Consider the following 18,140-nt stretch of genomic DNA (forward strand, 5'->3'; position numbering starts at 1 on the left):
TTGTAATAATTTAATATTTTTAAAGAATGAATTACATAACATGAATTAAAAATAAATGAATTGAAATAAAAATAATGTATTTCTAAAAATCTAAATAAATTGTTATATATATATATACATATATATATGTACATGTTTTATATATATATATATATATATATGTATACACGCATTAATATATATATGTATTTTTTTGTGGCTTAATATATATATATATATATGTATGTATATATATATATATATATATATATAGATATATTATATATATATATATATATATATATATGTTGTTATAAATATACTTAAGCTTCTTGCCATAGTGGTGTACAATGCCTCAACGCCCTTTTAAGCTATTTGAATAAGTCGGCACTCCAAGAGACAGGGAAATTTCTCAGAGGCACTTGTGCATCCAGCAGACCAGAGTTAGTGGGCAGGGTGGAATCCATGCATGCAGCCTATAACAAAGCTCTCTCTTACCTCCTCTCTCTCCAGCCCAGCGATTCCCGCAACGCTCCACAGATGTTATTGACCTCTGGGTTAACTCATGTCAGGTAAGCCTGGGAGATAATGGACAAAGAGCATTTTCTTTTACAGGTGGAATGACACGGCATATCCGCGGCCGGCCGCTCCTCCCACATTGACAGATTTTCTAATTCACTGCAGATTCTCATAAAACTGGGTGGCCAACCACAGCCCAGGCCAACAGAGGGGCCATTCATACTGGGTGGGATGGAGGCCTGGCCAAATTAACCTGGATTAATTTAAAGGAGCAAAAGGCTCTTCACATTCAAATAAAATGAAGATCAATAAATTAAATGTTAGGGGTCAGGATGTCAAGTTGCCTGGCGATGAGCGACCGCCACGTGGAAAGTTTTTCGCAGAGGGAAGAAAAGGGCCGTTAAATGGCTTTATCCACAAAAACTTCCATTCCTCTCTCTTTACATGCACGAGTTGCTTTCCTATAAACACAGTCATGTCAGCGAAGAATGCTTATTACTTTTCTCATTTACTGGATTGGTTTCTTCAGACCGCTCTTGCCATAATTACTGCCCAACTCTGTTTGTTTCTCCACTTCCAGAATTATTATCATGAATGTTTGACATCTCTCTTTTTGTCTCGCTGGACTTTCCATTAGTACTAATGTCGATAGTCACACGACCAGGTTATAGAGGTTTTTGAAGACATACATTTGTACACGATTCTCCTGGAATCCCATGATAATTATAAACGCAATGCAAACCTAAGAAATGATTCATGATTAGAAATGCAGGTGACAGTTCCAACTCAATAATTTAAGTAATCTAGAGGCAAGTTCCAGTTCAGGAAAGCTCCCTATTTGGATATCGCCGAGTGACGCCATCCAAGCCAAAAACCTGAACCACTTCATGTGTCATTATGTGATTAATTATCTAGTAGAAGGGTTCTGAGGAGGCCTACATGCCATTAATAGCATTAATTCCTAAGCAGCAGCCTGAGATGACATATGGCACAATGGAAAGGGCCCTGAAAATGGCTGACATGTGCTATGGCACTAAAGTTGTTGCCTGTCATTATAATAAAAAAGGACAATTCACAAAAAAACACACATTATATACATATATAATATATATATAATCCACTATACTCTATACTCTACAAGCTATTTGCATCTATTCTCCAGTCCATTGTTCCATAGGAAAGTGCCTGGGAAACAGGACTTTGCAAACATGCCAACAGAATTCAGCCTAAGATTAGCATCAGAATTTCCATAGGACACTCTTAATCTAGGCCACAAGGGAAATGATTATACAGTGTTTAATTCATCTAATAGGTTCATTGGCAATAGGTGGAATAACATCTGATCCAGAGGGCTGAGGGGGAGCATGGGTAAAAAAGTGAGGACTAGGACAAGCACCTTACTCCCCGCCAGCCCTCACACTGACACTGCCAATATCTTTGTGTTCTCTCTTTCAGTTTTTTAGCATGGCTTTGGAGTTCATCTCAGGTATGAGATGCCCACAGGAAGCTATTGGTCTCAGGAAACTGCCCCTCTGACTCCTGGCCCGCTTTCAAGACTGAAAAAAGCCACTCTCTCACTGTTACTCTCCATGTCTCAACACCCCCTTCTTTCTATCCTGTACACACCGACAGGAGGCAACCGGGGACCATTTACCGCAGTCCCGAGAGCCTACAGCTGGTGAGGGAGAGCAAGCGAGTCTGATCTAAGGTCAGTAACTAACAGCCAGGTGATCATGTCCTCTGGCCAGCTGGAGCTGCTATCCCCCACAGACAGAGACTCCGAACAAAAGGCAAAGATGCTCGCCACCTGTCCATTGACAATACACACACTCGCGTACGCAAACAACCAGCACAAGCCAGTTTGTCTTTGTCTCAGTCACAGACCTTCAACACACTCAGCAGAAATCCAAGTCTTAGCAATGACTCTCTATCTGGGTCGGTAAAGTGATGCTACTTTTTGTCAAATACATTAAATATGATATTCATGAAAACACCTTTTGTATGATCAGGATTTTTTCATTTCTGTATGAAAAAATTATTATTGTATTTTTGGAAGGTAAAATGGCACAACTGTCTCAATATCATAATTAATTTCTTGAAAAGAAAACCTTACTAAGTAGTTTGCCGTGATCTTTTATAAATCAAATATTTTTACAAAACTGATTAATAATATCTATAGTTAAAACAAGAAATGGTGAGGACCCCTGCAGACCTTCACGAGTCTGGATGTCGAGGTCATTAAGTCTCTGAAAATACAGAAAAATTAAAACCTTTAAAACCTTTTTCTTTTCTTTTTTGGAATATAATAATTAAGATATACTCATATAGTCAAGGTATATATGTTAATTTTCACTCTATGCTTAAACCACGAGACATAAAATGTAAACTTTTTTGAAAATGGTAGAAATGCTTTTCAAAACCATATAAAAAATGAATAAGACAAAATATATTTCTTTATTGTGAGCACTCATATGTCACTGACTCAAACTGTTAAGAGCCAAACTGGCCTGAATGACTTCTGACTGCTTTGTATTTGTCAATAAAAGAATGTTGGACAATAATCAGATAGTTACTTGTGCTCAGTACCTCAGCAGACCTGGCCAGGTGTCTTTGGAACCGTGTGTTTTGCTCAGTGAGAAGGAAAAAGAGAGAATAACAGGTTTGTTGTGCTGGGCTTTGGATTGGTCTATTAGCTCTACTTTGTTTCTTCCCCATCTACCCAGGAACTAGACTGGCTTCCAGTGGGATTGGGCACCGGCAGCCAGTAGGACAATGAGTCTTTTTATCTCTCCAGCCTTGTCTAAGAGTTCAGCTTTCACAGGCTTATCAAGATCCTCTGCAAGTGTGCTGAAAAGTCAATCACAAATGTAAAAAAAGACCCCTGGGATTCAACAACCCCCTCTCCTGTTCTCTTTACATATAGAGCTCTCTCTTTCTCCATTAAGAGACATGCACTCTGCTGCATCCAGTGGAATTTCTGTGTCATTTCCCAGCAAAGGGAACAGACTGTAGAAAAAAGGGTGTGAAACGGCTCCTCTGTTCAGCTAACCGAAACGGTCACAAGCCCAGAAGCATTTCCTGTGGATGACAATACATGCCACACTTCAAGTGATACTTATGTATTGTTTCTTGAATGTGACAACAGGAGCGGGTTGTTCTGACAAAATAGAGCATCTATTTAAAGGCCACAACAACTAATGTAAATATTGTCACACTTGTCAGTGTATAGAATAGACTAATGCTATAGTTAGCTGTCGCACATTCTCCCGTAGATTCCCACCGCTGGGCAGGGTTGAGAAGATGGTTCGGGGGTAAATCACTTGTGGAAAGGTGAAATGTGGCCAGCACGAGTCAATATAATCCACTCCAGACACATGTGTAACAAAAGAGAAACAGGTGCAAACAATTGAAACAGCTGTCAATGAGCTAGAGTGATCTCTTTTGATATCTTAATTGTTAGGCAATCCTGGCACAATTTTGGCAACATTGCTGTGGGCCCGGCTGCCTTGTCTCCATCTGTCAGAGGGTAGATACAGTGTGTGTTTTCATTCCTAATGGAGAAGAGTGTCTCTGGGATGTGTCCAGCCTTCAGCTTCGTGCTTTGAGGAAAATGGGGCCTGATTGCTGCCATTTCCACCTTCTCTCTTGGCATGGTCAGGGGTGACAGTAATACTCATAATTGTAGTGGTGGGAAACTTTTACAAGGCGTCAAACTCTCCCTGTGATTCTGAGCTTTACCCCCATTTCTATATGTCACCTTCTCCAACTGAACTCAGTTTCTTTATAGCATACCAATCAAGAACAAGATTTCTTTATTTTTTTATATTTAATTAGGCCATTTTTGCTTATAATTACACAGTAGTTTTTGGTGAGAGACAATAAGCAATAGGAACGGGATTGGGAAAGGACCTTCAGTCGAGACTCAAACATGGGTCACCCAAAGCAGGAGATAATTTAATAAATATCCAGCTGGCCGAATTCAACACAATGGTAGTATCCTTAAAAAAGCAACCAAGAGTTTCAGCAAAAAAGTACATTTGACTTGCTGATCTTTCTTTGTGTGTGTGTGTGTGTGTGTGTGTGTGTGTGTGTGTGTGTGTGTGTGTGTGCGTGCGTGCGTGCGTGCGTGTGTGTGTGTGTGTTCTGGTGAAAAACAACCCAATATTTAAGTAATTTCAACAGTTCAGTTATGGCGACCACCATGGACCTTTTTCACAGACTGTGATTTTGCATTTCCACATCATTTTAAAAATGTGAACAATTTGAATGAACATTTATACACTATATTTTGTGTTATATTACCATGGCATAAAATAACAGAGAAATAGTTAAGTCTGCGTGAGTGTTTTTAAAACAATGGCTTAGGGAGTGACAGCAAATTCATAATCTCTCAATTTTTTTCTCCTATTGTGGATTTTTTTCTTTTGCTTCTGAAGCAAATGTAAAGGCAAAAATTATATTTGTTGTCCACTATCCGTTGACCGCTATAGAAGATTACCGAACTATAATGAATTACTAGGGTCAGTTGCTCTCCTGTGCGCAGTCCAGTAGGTGGTAGTGTTAAGATTTAAGTTTTACTTTTAATTTTAATGGTTTTGAATTTTGTTATTGTGTTACTCCCTGAAAAAAGTAACTAATTATGATACTTAAGTTACTTTTCATTGGATTACGTTATTTTTGCAGTACTTTTTAAATCTGGGCTGGGATTGCTTGTTTGTTTTAAAGATAAAAATGTTATATTTTGGCAAATGAAAAGGCCGTTTCACAGCAAAAGTGAAATGAATCAGCCTCAGCCTGAAAGAATTGTAAATTCAAGTCTGTACAGTAGAGGGCGCTGCTCAAATCATTCTGGTTTACATGAAGAATAGGACGCAGGAGAAGAAAGTTCAACACTCTTCAGCAATTAAAAAAGGAAAGAAAGAAACTCAAATGTTGTGTTTATCTAAAGTCATTTTTGCTTGTTAGTTTAGTTGAATTGGACCATCGACGGTCAGCTGCAAAAACAATGGTTAATTAAATACATAGGAAATTTGTATTGATTAACATATTTAATTATTGCAGGTTTTGAGTTTGCATTTTGCTGTTTTTATACATTTTGAGGAATAGTGAATCTGTTTTTGTGCAAGTGAGATGAGTGAATGCATGTTCACATTTAGTGTAGAACTACAGTAACATCATGTTCACACAGCATACACAACACCTCAGAATACACTTACTCAAGATTTCTCTCAACATGGGGACAGAAGGACTATCAGTCAATAAATGGGAATAAAAGGAAATAACTGGAGATATTATATGAAAAAGTAACTAATTTTCTTGTAAAATAAAAAGTAATGTGTTACTTTACTAGTTATTAAAAAATAACAAATAAAAAAGTAATTTGATTACTTAACTCACATTATTGTAATGCGTTAAAGTTTTTTTGTTGTTTATATCAAATTATTGTATTTTTTTAAAATTTCATGGGTGTATAAATAATGACAGAATTTTCATTTTTGGGTGATCTATCTCTTTAATTTACGTTGTCTGCCCGGTAATATTTCTTCAAAAGCTAGCATAACCAGTACACCCCTACTGGGTTAAGAAACAACCAGTGCTTAGCCTAAAGAAACAGCCAGTAGGTATCACAAGAGCCATTATTTACCAACGACAGACAGTGATGACCCTAATAATGGAGTTTTTACAAGAGGTTGATGTGCCATCCAGTGGTACACTCTTACCTTTTGATTTATGTGGACTTGTGAGTTGGTACTATTTGAGGGAGGGGTGAGGAATGAAAGTGTTAACGCTGGGTGTTGGTGCTGTGAGGGTAGGAGGGGGCTGAGGGGGCTTGAGTTATGAGTTTTCTCAGCTGAGTGCTGTGCTTGGGTTACTGCCTCTTGTTTTGATCTGGCAGCAGAGAGGGAGAGGCTGCAAGCCTGCAGGCTTGAACCCCACAGCTGAACCACTGACCCCAACATCCATCAGACCCAGGCTACCCTGACATGAGAGCCAGTCGCAGACACTGGGGGGCGGAGCCTCGAAGTTGAGTGACAGATCAGAGGGATTCCACACTTGTTCAGTGGAGTTCACGTAAATAATCAGTTTTGAAGTTAGACAAACTCAGGTTAGAATATGGTTCAACACACTCTCACCGCAATTTTGACTATTTTAAGTTTTGGCAAATTGGTGGCTAATTCATACGATCACATTCATAGGTTTTTGTATGATTTAGGGGTGGACCTTCAAGCTTACCTTTTTTAACATAAAAAATTTTAGGTTTCCATCCAAATCAAATTGTATGAATTTTTCCGAAATCACAACTTTGTAAAATAGTTACGTTTTATCATTAATGGGGTTGATTGGTCACATGGTGTAATGTTAGCATCAAGGTGCTGTTATTTTTACCAAAGCCTGGCAAATTTTGGCAGGCAAAATCCAGTCATTTCTAAATGAATCCATGCAATTGGGAATTTTGCGTTAGGGATAGATTTCCACATGCAGATACTGTTGCGGTTCAAGTTGGTTGAATTCTCCATGCTGACCAACAGAATGCTGTTTGGATTGAGTGAGCTGTGCTTCATACATCACAACACTATTGACAACAAACAATGGATGTGTTTTGGCAGCTATATTTCACAGAAATTTCACTAATGTGACTGGACCTTTAGCTTCCTAAGCTGTTCAGTGGGTGTCAGTTTAAATAGGAACACATACTACTGGCTGTTTTGTCCAGCACTATCGCCGCAAAAAAAAATAAAAAACATGGCACACAGCCAGAGGGAGTTATCTAGGGTTCTGCATGTCTCATGCTCCACTGAATCTTAGTGCATAAAAGTGAATTGGACAAACAAATATTCTATTGTGCTCTTATAATCTGGTGCAGCCTGAAATTCCATTAGCCGGGGAGCTTATTCACAAAGCTGGGAAAGAGACCTGAAGGAGGCCACAAAAGTGGTTACAGGGGTGACAGTATTTGTCTGTTTGACACACTGTAAAAGGGGGTCGCAGCTTTACACAGCAAGGGGGGATGGAGCTCCAGACTTAGACAGAGAGAGCTAGAGAGCTAGAGAGAAAGAGAACGACAGTGGCAGCAGCAAATCCATGAGCAAGCGAAACCACTGTTTTTAAATAGCAAGTATCTGGTGTCAGCCAACTGAGGCCCGCTCCATCAATATGTTACTTTGCCCTTGTCTGCTCCTGATATCTTTATCTTGTCAGGTCCTCTCCTGTATTTTCCACCTCAATAGCTTCCGTCTGGGTTCACTAGGTGTTGCACAGATGGGGAAGTTCTGGTTCTGGCGAAGACCTGCAAAGCCAGAGAGCCATATCAAACCAAGCACTCCGTCAATCTCTTTTCCACTGGGGCTTCATCATACAGCCATCCCTTATTTTCAGGCAAAAAATTTTCAAGAGTAATTATACTATTACAACTGGTTTAGTCAAAACAGTGAAACACAGTTTTCTGAAGAGTCTGTATTTTCCTTACCTTTCATTTGCTTTGAATGAGACTCAATGTGTAAATTTGCAAACACAGCATTTATTTTGCTCCACAAGCAAATTCAAGAGGCAGTTTGATGCTTGTTAGTGATGTCATCGAGAAACGAAAGAAACTTAACACTTAAATCTGTTTGGTCAACATTATGGCAAAGTCTTTAGTGCCTCAACTTAAAGAAAGTACAAGTGAGAGTAATTACAGTGGCATCTGGATATGTTTCTACAAGCGCCAAATGTTACACAGATGTTATGAAATGGCTCCTCTGAATATGAATCGCTTCAGCTTGTAACAGTTTATATATATATATATATATATATATATATATATATATATATATATATATATATATATATATTAGTGCTGTGAAACGATTATTCACAAATAATTGCATCCAAAATAAAAGTTTTTGATTACATAATATATTTGTGTGTACTGTGTACATTGATATATATATATATATATATATATATATATATATATATATATATATATATATATATAGATATATATATACACACACATGCATGTATATATTTTAGAAAAATGTGATGTTTATATTTTAAATATATTTATATATATTATATCAGTTATATGAATATAAATATATACATGTAAATACATGTAAATATTTTCGAAATATATACTGTATGTGTGTGTGTATTTAAATATACATAATAAATGTACACAGTACACACACATATATTATGTAAACATAAACTTTTATTTTGGATGCGATTAATCGCGATTAATCGTTTGACAGCACACACACACACACACACACATATATATATATATTAAAATGACACTTTTAGATTTATATATTTTATATTTTTAATAAAATATTCTAATTCTAATTTTAATTTTATATATAGGAAAAACTGCCACACAAAGTTGCATACTTCTAGTAAATGACAAAGACAGAAACCAAAAACTGTGTTGTTAAAATCATCTCTCTTTGTTTAAAATAAACAATGAACTGGCATGTGAAAGACTTTCTGTAATTGAACTTGATGTGGGAAGCTTCCCCTCTTTCCTGTAATTTCAAGCTTTACACGTGATGAAAATAGGAGTTAGCATCGTACAAATGACAGATGTGGCTTAGACAGAGCCGTTAATGGGGTCACGTATCATCACGAGGTCATCCCTGCCTTTTGATGATGGGGGATTTTTTAGGGTCACAAATCAGTACAACCTGAAACTCCAGCGTGAGACAAGACTTCTCTGAGACAGACACCTGTCAATCTCCATCATGCCGCTCCTTTTGTCAGCTCTGTCTTTTGTGCGGTCGAGGCGCCTGCCTTTCACCCCTCTTCCCTGTCCAGTTCTTCTTTTAATCATGAGTGTGACTGGTGTAGTCACGAAGCAGACTGAGGTTTTAATAGCTGTCAGTTACCTGCTCGCACTCGATATCCCTCCAGCCTGCCTGAGCAGATGGCTATCACTTTCCAGTTGTGAAAATCAAGCTTATACAAACACGAGGACGCATATCCTTTAATATTCCTTTTTGATTGATTTGGTTTGGGGTGGAAGTGAGGGTAGATTTTTTGTCTGGCTGTCATGCTCCAGGAGCTCTGTGAAAATCATTTAATAGGAGCATTATTCCGTCTCTTTCGGGTCGAGCAGGTGAGAGCTTCTCCTGCGCCTCAGTTAAAACAAGGATTCACTAGAAACATGGATAGGAAGTTTAATACTGATGCATTTAATCGGATTGATAGATTAGGTAAAATATATTGTAAGCAAAAACTTAGACTGCAAATGCGGGGATCAGTGTGTTTGTTTATTTGTAAAGCAGATCTGGGAGCTCTAACTTCATTAGCTGATCTAAAACCACTATCATCAATGACCACCCCCTTTCTGAGGTGCCAACAGAATTTGTAAGACTCTATATGGGATAGAGATTAATATAAAGGATTTACAGTGTAAAAAAAAATCATTATTTTGCATTATTTTATTTGTTAAATGACAGAACTTGTATCATCTAATCAGCTCGTTACATTCACATAAGTGTTTCATTTTTACTTGGTTTAAAAAAATAAATAAAACTTTTTATATTACTCTTTCGATCTATCTAGACTATCTATTTATCTGTCTATCGATATCATTTTATTTGCTGTTTTAAATTAAATGTCTAATTCATAAAGTTAAAAATTAAAATTTGATTACTACACTAAATTTATGCGCAAAATTTTTAAATTTCAGTGCTTTTTATAAGTGTTAAAACTGGTATTGAAGTAAACGCAGTTTATCAGTTTACATAGTTTGGGGATACATTTTTGATTTCTAAACAACTTACATTTGTAACAGGCAAATATGGGAATGTTATAATCAACGAAACACATAACGAAAAAAAACATGTACAGTTACAGGCGTTTAAACAAAATGTGTTACAACACACTCTGGCCTGTAAGACGGCGTGGAAACAACATGCAAGCATATGCAAAACGAATGCTGAACAATTCTATTATTATATCTTAGTTTATTTAACATAAATAATATAATGCATTTTTCTTACTTTTTTTTTTTTTTTTTTTTTTTTTTTTTTTTTTTTTTTTTTAGAAATGCAAATTCACATTGGTTAATTTATGCATATTTAGCTTATATGCTTTATTTTGGATTGAAGTGTATTGAACATCTGTGTGTTTTCGTTTAACACGGTTTATTTCTCATACTTTTCCGAGGGAAATTTAAACTAAGCAAGAAATCCAATATTCTCTTTACAGACGCAGATACGTTCGCGCTGTCTCCTCTGCGTTTGCAGTAGAGTTGTGCCACATGCGGCGCGCGCTCAGTGTGTGGCGGTGACAAGACGAGGCGCGCGGCCTCCAAACCACAAAGAACTACTTCCCTGTCATATAACCCTTATATTTCTGTTACGACAGGGACAGGAGAAACACGACGATGCTGCGTTTATTAGGCGACGTGTATCGGACACGGAAATGTGATTTAAAGCGCATGCCACAAAACAGTTCTTTAGACATTAATAAAACTTTCCAAAAGAAAATAAACCAAAATATACAAAAACATAAAATGCAAAATAAAATAAATACTAATAAAATAATTTATCAGAATATTTAGGCCTACTGAATATTTGTTTCGGGTGAGCGCGCTGAACTGAATAATATCCATAAAAACTCTTACTTTCGTATTATCGACATTTTGTGATAAAGGGAAATTAAAACATAGGCTATATTTTGTAAATGTACTTTTTCTGTATTTATTTGGTTTAATGCAGATGCGCATAATGAAATCTGTGAAATTTAAAATGTAAAATTTCTAGCGTTCATTAAATGTCACTTGAATCTGCAAACGCATTCATAAAATTAATTTAAGGAATAAATCAATACGACTACATACATTTTGTAGATTATTTGAATGAAAATGAATTGTATCATGTAGCAAAGCCTAATATTTACATCGCACATTAATGCTGACAATGTAACCTAATTATTATCATTATTTATAATATTTTAAAAGTTGCACGAGGACGATTTAACGAAATTCAACTTTTCTTATTTATACATCTTAATTAAAACATATATTATATACATATGAAAACAGCCGTTTCTGTTATTTATTTAGGACAATAATAATAGTTTGAACGCCGAAATCACAATTAAATGAAAGTGCATATTATAACGTATTTAATATAGCCTACGTCCATAATTTTGCCAAGGAACTCTTATTTTTCTGTATTGTTGTTGTCGTAATCCCAAATATAACAGCAGACATTCAAATACATTCTATTGCGTTTTGTAAATGATTTATTGTGCGTAGCTTTTTTTTTTCATGCCACGTGTTTATTGATTTTAAGTAGATTAAAGAACTTCTGGCGTCGACAAAGCAGTAGGCTTAATTACTGAAGAGAACTTATTATGATAATGAAGTCGGATCGCATTGCACTGTCTTTAAAAAACAGAGAGTAGCTTACTCGGGTTGTTTAGGGTAAATTCCATGAGGATTCACTGACATCTTCTGGATAAGAGTGGGAAATACCTGCATTTCGGCTGTGTCTCAAAATCTACTGGGTGCCTATTTAGACACCATTTTTGGACACATTCAGGGTCAGCTCAGCACATATAAATAGACTATTTTGGGGAATCACACACATGTTTAGCATTTTTTTGACAATTAGAACTATAAATTATTTTGTGATGCCCAAAAATACTGTCTTTGTAGACAGCTTAGGCTTTGCTACACAGTATGATATTAGCATTCTTGATTCTCGACTGATCGCTGCTAGTGTTGCTGATGAATTGCTGATGTTTTGGTTTTTTGATTGGGATTTTGATTTATTCTGATTATCTTTTTGTAGTCATTATATTAATATATTAATATTGTTTGACCAGGGACTCACAAAAGCACTTTCTTGTAACATTGAGAAGATTATATATGTTTCATTGCATAACAAGCTTACACTGATACTTTCTTTAAAAACATTTCCAGTGAAATCCATGCCTTAAAGGTGTCGCTGGTCTGTGATCAGTTTTACGTTTTCTCTTTGACTGGCTAAGATTAAGTTTGACTGAGAATGCTGGTCCTCGAGCAGCAAAAGATTTAAAATTCTACCTTTGGCCTCAATCTACCCACAGGGCTGAAGTAATGCGACAGGGTCCTGTAAGCCACATAAATAACTACTAGGCCCACAGGAGCACTGTGCAGTATCCAGGTGCTGTGGGACTGCCATTAATGACCCAGCAGGTAGGAAAGGTTTCCAGTTACTGCGTAGGCCCTGAGGTCTAAGTCTCTTATATCGGGGAGCTAGGTCTTCATCAAGCCCAGAGTGGACCCAGGGGTGGTATTAGTGATGTTGTTCCTTCAGCAGGTCCATAAATGATAAATAATCACCATCAGTCATAGCTCAGTTGTGCTTTGGATGTCACACAGCAAGTTAATTTGTTAATGCTGGGGCCTTAGAGAGAACCAGTTGGATACCCCTGAGTGCTATGAATAACAAGCTCTCCATCACTGTGCAATATACATTTTAACATCAAGCGTCAAACTTAAAAGGGTTAGTTTACAGAAAAAAAGGCATTATTTACTCACTGTAAATACTGACTTTCTTTTTTCTACGGAGAACAAAAGGAATATCCTGCCAACTTTTTTTTTTAAATATAATGAAAGTGAACTGGGTCTGTCAAGCTCCAAAATGACAGAAATAAAAAAATATAATAAAAACCTACATTCTTTTAAATCACATCTTTACAATGAACCACTTGATCCTGTTCATTAATTACAGAAAAAAATAATTACAGAATCAGAATCTGATTCTTCAGTTCAAATAGTTTTGGGTTGTTTAACAGCGCACTAGTAGTGAATATAGTGCTTCCAGTCATATGGAGTTTTTTTATATTAAACTTTTATGATACTTTTTAATGCTTGTAAGCTGCATTGCTCTATTATTTTAATTGCATGATAAAAGAAAACAGATTCTTAAAAATGCAAACAAACTGAGATTTATTAAGGATTATCCTTTTTAGCCTTTTTAGTATAATGATTGTGAACTGGGTCTGGCAAGCTCCAAAATGACAAAATGGCTACACAGAAGCTACATTCCTTTGAGTCAATTGATCCTGTTTACCAAAGCTCTGGCTTTTAGGTACCATGAATGTAGCTCAGCTTTAATCGGTGTTCATCACCATAGTAACTCTGGGGCAGGTTATAGGTCTTCACCCCTGCTCTTGAGGACCCACTGTCCTGCAAAGTTTATTTCCAACCTGCTTTAGCACACCTGGCCTGAGACTTTTCATGTGATCTTAAAGACCTAGATTAGCTGACTCACAGATGAACACACACAGGTGTGTTTTATTAGGGTTGGAGCTGAACTCTGCAGGACAGTGGGTCCCCAGGAGCAGGGTTGAAGACTTATGGTTTAAAGATCTCAAAACAGAAATTTAACCAATCAGATTCGAGCAAAGTGACACATCTCTGGGACAGTAAAGTCACTCCCCCAGTTTCTCTTACTCCAAATTAAAGGACAAAGCATAAAACATTTTTAAAGATAAAATTACCTGACTTTCAGAGATGATTATTTGTTATAATTATTTTATATGATTTATATAATTATTATACCCTTAATCCATTGCACGAGCCAGTTTAGTTTAATAATAATTATTAAGCTTTTATTTTAAATGAATATAAATTTATAAAGATATGCAATATAAATAAGTTTTAGAATCCATAACTTTAAACACAGTACTCATTGCTTTGAATTGCATTAAAAATTAATTAAAGTATTATTGCATATGCATTTTGATTCTTAAAAATGTTTTCTTTTGTGATACACAGAAAAGGAAATCATAATGTTTTGAAATTATGTTAAAATGAGCTTACGAGTGCGGATCTCTTTCATCTTTGTATCCTAAAATGAACTTTTAAAAAATGCTGAAGTCCTGAAATTGTGAGAGCGAAGAATATTGTTTTAATTTAAAAGGACTTTTCAGACATGAATGAGCCCTCTTATATTCTCTGCATACACATTTTCCTGTGGACACCAATGTTTAGTGTACTAATCCAAACATGAGAAACGCTAACAACTTTTAAGCATTCTCACCCAGCCGGCACCATTCGGACTTTCAACATACTTTCCCCATGCTTTGTGGCTTTGTCCAGCACTATGAATGAAAAAACATTTTTTCATTCAAATTATAGCTTGAGTCCTTTTGGCAAGTCCTGCACATGAGCAAACCCACCGTCATTCTCTTTACTGGTATTTTACTTGGCTGCTGTTTGTTGGTGGTCAGAGCCCAACTGCCTGCTGTAGGAGACAGAAATCATTATTATTCACAATGCTTAGGTCGGAATGTATGCTAATGAGGGAACTGTTTGGATTTTTGAGGCTGGAGTGATGTCATGGTTGTGTTTTGTCTCACCGTGGATCCATGCCACTACATTTCCTTGCAAAATCAGGGGGAAAAGACTTTAAGCCCAGTCTAAGTCTGAGCTTTGTGTGGACTGGATGATTATGAGGGTTCTTTTGCTGTATTGCATTCCTGAATAGCAATGCTTTGCTGAAGTCCCACTGAGACCAGTCACTTGCAACATCATCCGGTCCAAAATGTAGTGTGCATTCTGAAGTTCATGAATGTGTCGGTAAAAGAGAGAGCTTGCTGCAGAAAATGCAAGGACTAGCATTCATCTAGACACAATGACAAAGTTTGTTTTAGCTCTACTCCAAAAAGAATAAAGTTGTCTTGCACCACAGCATGTGATATAAGAGGCAATGACAAAGAGTTTCAGAGATAAAGAGCAGGAAATCATTTAAAACCTAGTGACTTTAAAACCTAACATGACGTTTTATGTATACAAAAAGAAAGAAAAAATATCTGTAAATTATTTTAAATATTGAGATGATGATTTTCACACCATATCCCAACATTTCTATAAAAAATATTTGATAAAATATACATAAATAGAATTAAGAAAATCTGAGTTTAATTTAATTTTAACCAAAGCAACACCGTTCAGGTCATCACTATCAAGCAAAGAAAGCACATTCATTTGTTACCTGACGCAGGGAGTGACAGCGGCCTTACTCCTCCTGTTTGCTGTCTGGTGAAAGTATTTTTTATTTATTTTTTTCCAAGGGGGGATCCACTCCCCGGCGAGGCAATAAGGGTTTAGTTTTATTGCTCCGATAAAAGTGCGACGAGCTAACGGTCGCAACGCAGTCTGCTGTTTCATGCTTTTGCACGACTCCGGACAAGAGAGAATCACACATCCCATTTCTCACATCGCCCGGTTCCACGGTCCCAAGCGCATTTTATGTAGCTCTCCCCTCTAGTGCAGATGGGTTAAATATTACATCAAAGAGCCTTTAATGTTTCACAGTGCCTCTCGAGTTTCGTCCCTGTATCGAGTTCAAAACTAGTGCACGGTGCATTTTAACAGTAGACTTAATGGATCGCAGTCCATAATCAGATTATCACCGGCTTAATGTAGAACAAATTTCACTACACCCATCATCAAAGAGGAGTCACACACTTTAAGTTCACACTGCATCTTTTTCATAATTCAGTGTTTAGACCTGATCTAGACATGGAGGAAGAGAGACAGATGAGGTATGACATGATCTTGATAAAAGGCAGATTCACAATGGACTTGTAAAGAATGAAAGACAACATCACTTGCTAAACCAGTTGCATATGTGCTTTATGTCTTCTTCCAAATGTTTTACGTTTATAGCTCCTTCACTGTCAGCATTTATCTCAAAGTCATTTCCTTTCACTGTCATTTCTCAGGGTCATCTGCATTTCAGTTCAATTCATATTTTCACCAATGTTACAACAAATGAAGACAAATACGTGTTCTGGCACTGTCTGCTGTGTTCAGTGAAATGGTTTTATTGGTTTTATTAAACCCCCACAATGAGCACTCGTTTTACTTGGGACCACCATCAAGCCTGAGTAGCCTATAAAGCCAGTGTTACTAATTTATAACTTTTTACTATGATTATTGTTACCCAGCTTTCTGAAATACTAGATTCTGATTGGTCAGTTGACCTTTCGTGAAGACCCGCCCCTCTTAGTTCCTGTTGCTATTTCTGATGAGCTATGGAGCATGGTATGAAACAAAGTCTCAGCTTTCAAATTTGGTCTTTTTTTATAAGTTATTAAAAATATTATTTTTTGTGTCTTTTTTGTGTTTTGTGAGATTTTGGTGTATCTTCTATTTTAGAGGTGTATGTGATGATCATCTATTCCTCTTTAATATAGCACAAAATAAACATGAATGAACATCAGAAGGTATCTTGTTTCAACCTCGGAAAGACGTCAATACACACATTTTTCAAGTTCAAGTCCACTGATGTTAATCCACTCTGTCTGGTTTGTTTGTCAGGCAAAATGGCAGATTCTGTGTTATGATTGGTCAAATCGCCTGTCAATCAAACTCCCAGAGCAGGGTCAATTGGGGCATTTTGTGACCTGATATTTCCAAATAGAGTGCATTACTTTTTCACTTTTTCACTCTTTCAGCAGAGTTTCCGTGACAAAATTTTAGAAGCCTTGAACCAAACCAACCTGCCACGTTGTGAATCTCAAATTTTGATTTGAAGCAAAAGAGTATTTGGAAATTGGACAAGACTGTGTACTTAATGGATTTAATGTGGAAAAGAACTACAATCCCATTAAAAAAAAAAAAAAAAAAAAAAAAAAAAACATGAATGGATTAAAATTATTGATTCATGCATATAAACAAATATACAAGTATTTTGACAGCAGTTATCATTTGCAGTGCTTTACAGGAGTGGGTGTTTCTGCAAGACCCATTTGGTGTGATTAGTTAGCTGCAGATTTCTGATTGGTGGAATTTTCAGTACAGTATATGTAATGAAGTTTTATCACAAATGTTAAACATGATTGTTTGAACAAAATCAGATACCATCAATATTAGCAACTTCAATATCAACAACCTCAAACTCACACTAGGACTGTCTTTTAAAATTATTCTTGAAAATCAATTTCCCTATGTAGAAAATTAAAGCTGTTTTTACTTCCAGAATCGCACAATAACTGATAAACCGTTAAAGACAGACCTACTGTGAGCTACGAGGTTGTTAATCGATGGTATATGCTTTTGTTAAAGCTGTCAGCCCGCAATATTTATTTATTTATTTATTAATCATGTTTATCAGCAGAATTCCTGGTGAAAAACTACATTACCCAAGATCCTGCGACAAAATCTCCAACAATAAGAGAAGCGAAACAAGCAAATTGTGCCAAAAGAACTCTTTATTGACCACCCACTCCCATGAACCACTCACTACAAATTAAAAAGAGAAAGAGTGAGAAAAATGTCTCTTGCATCTTGTGTCCCAGTTATGATTGTAGTAAAAAAAATACCTCAGAGAACTTCAGCTGCAGTGTAATATTGTTGCTAGGCTGATTGTGTTGTACATTGTAATAGACTATTTTTTTATTAGAAGCTTTGAGATAATACACAGGAAAAAAATAATAATAATATGAACTAAAATCATTTTTTAATGTGAACATATTTGGTTAGTACCCCTGTAATAAACAGGATAATGTACAGTCATTTGGACATTACTGCAAAATAAACCCCCTTAGGGTGAGAAATTAGCATGCCTTACTATATCAAAATTATTTTAATTTCCTGTTTCATTCACACTTTCTTTGACTACCTTTCTGTCTTTCTGTCCTTGGACTTT

Source organism: Cyprinus carpio, chromosome A24 (genome assembly GCF_018340385.1).
Source record: "Cyprinus carpio isolate SPL01 chromosome A24, ASM1834038v1, whole genome shotgun sequence".
NCBI classification, from domain to species: domain Eukaryota; kingdom Metazoa; phylum Chordata; class Actinopteri; order Cypriniformes; family Cyprinidae; genus Cyprinus; species Cyprinus carpio.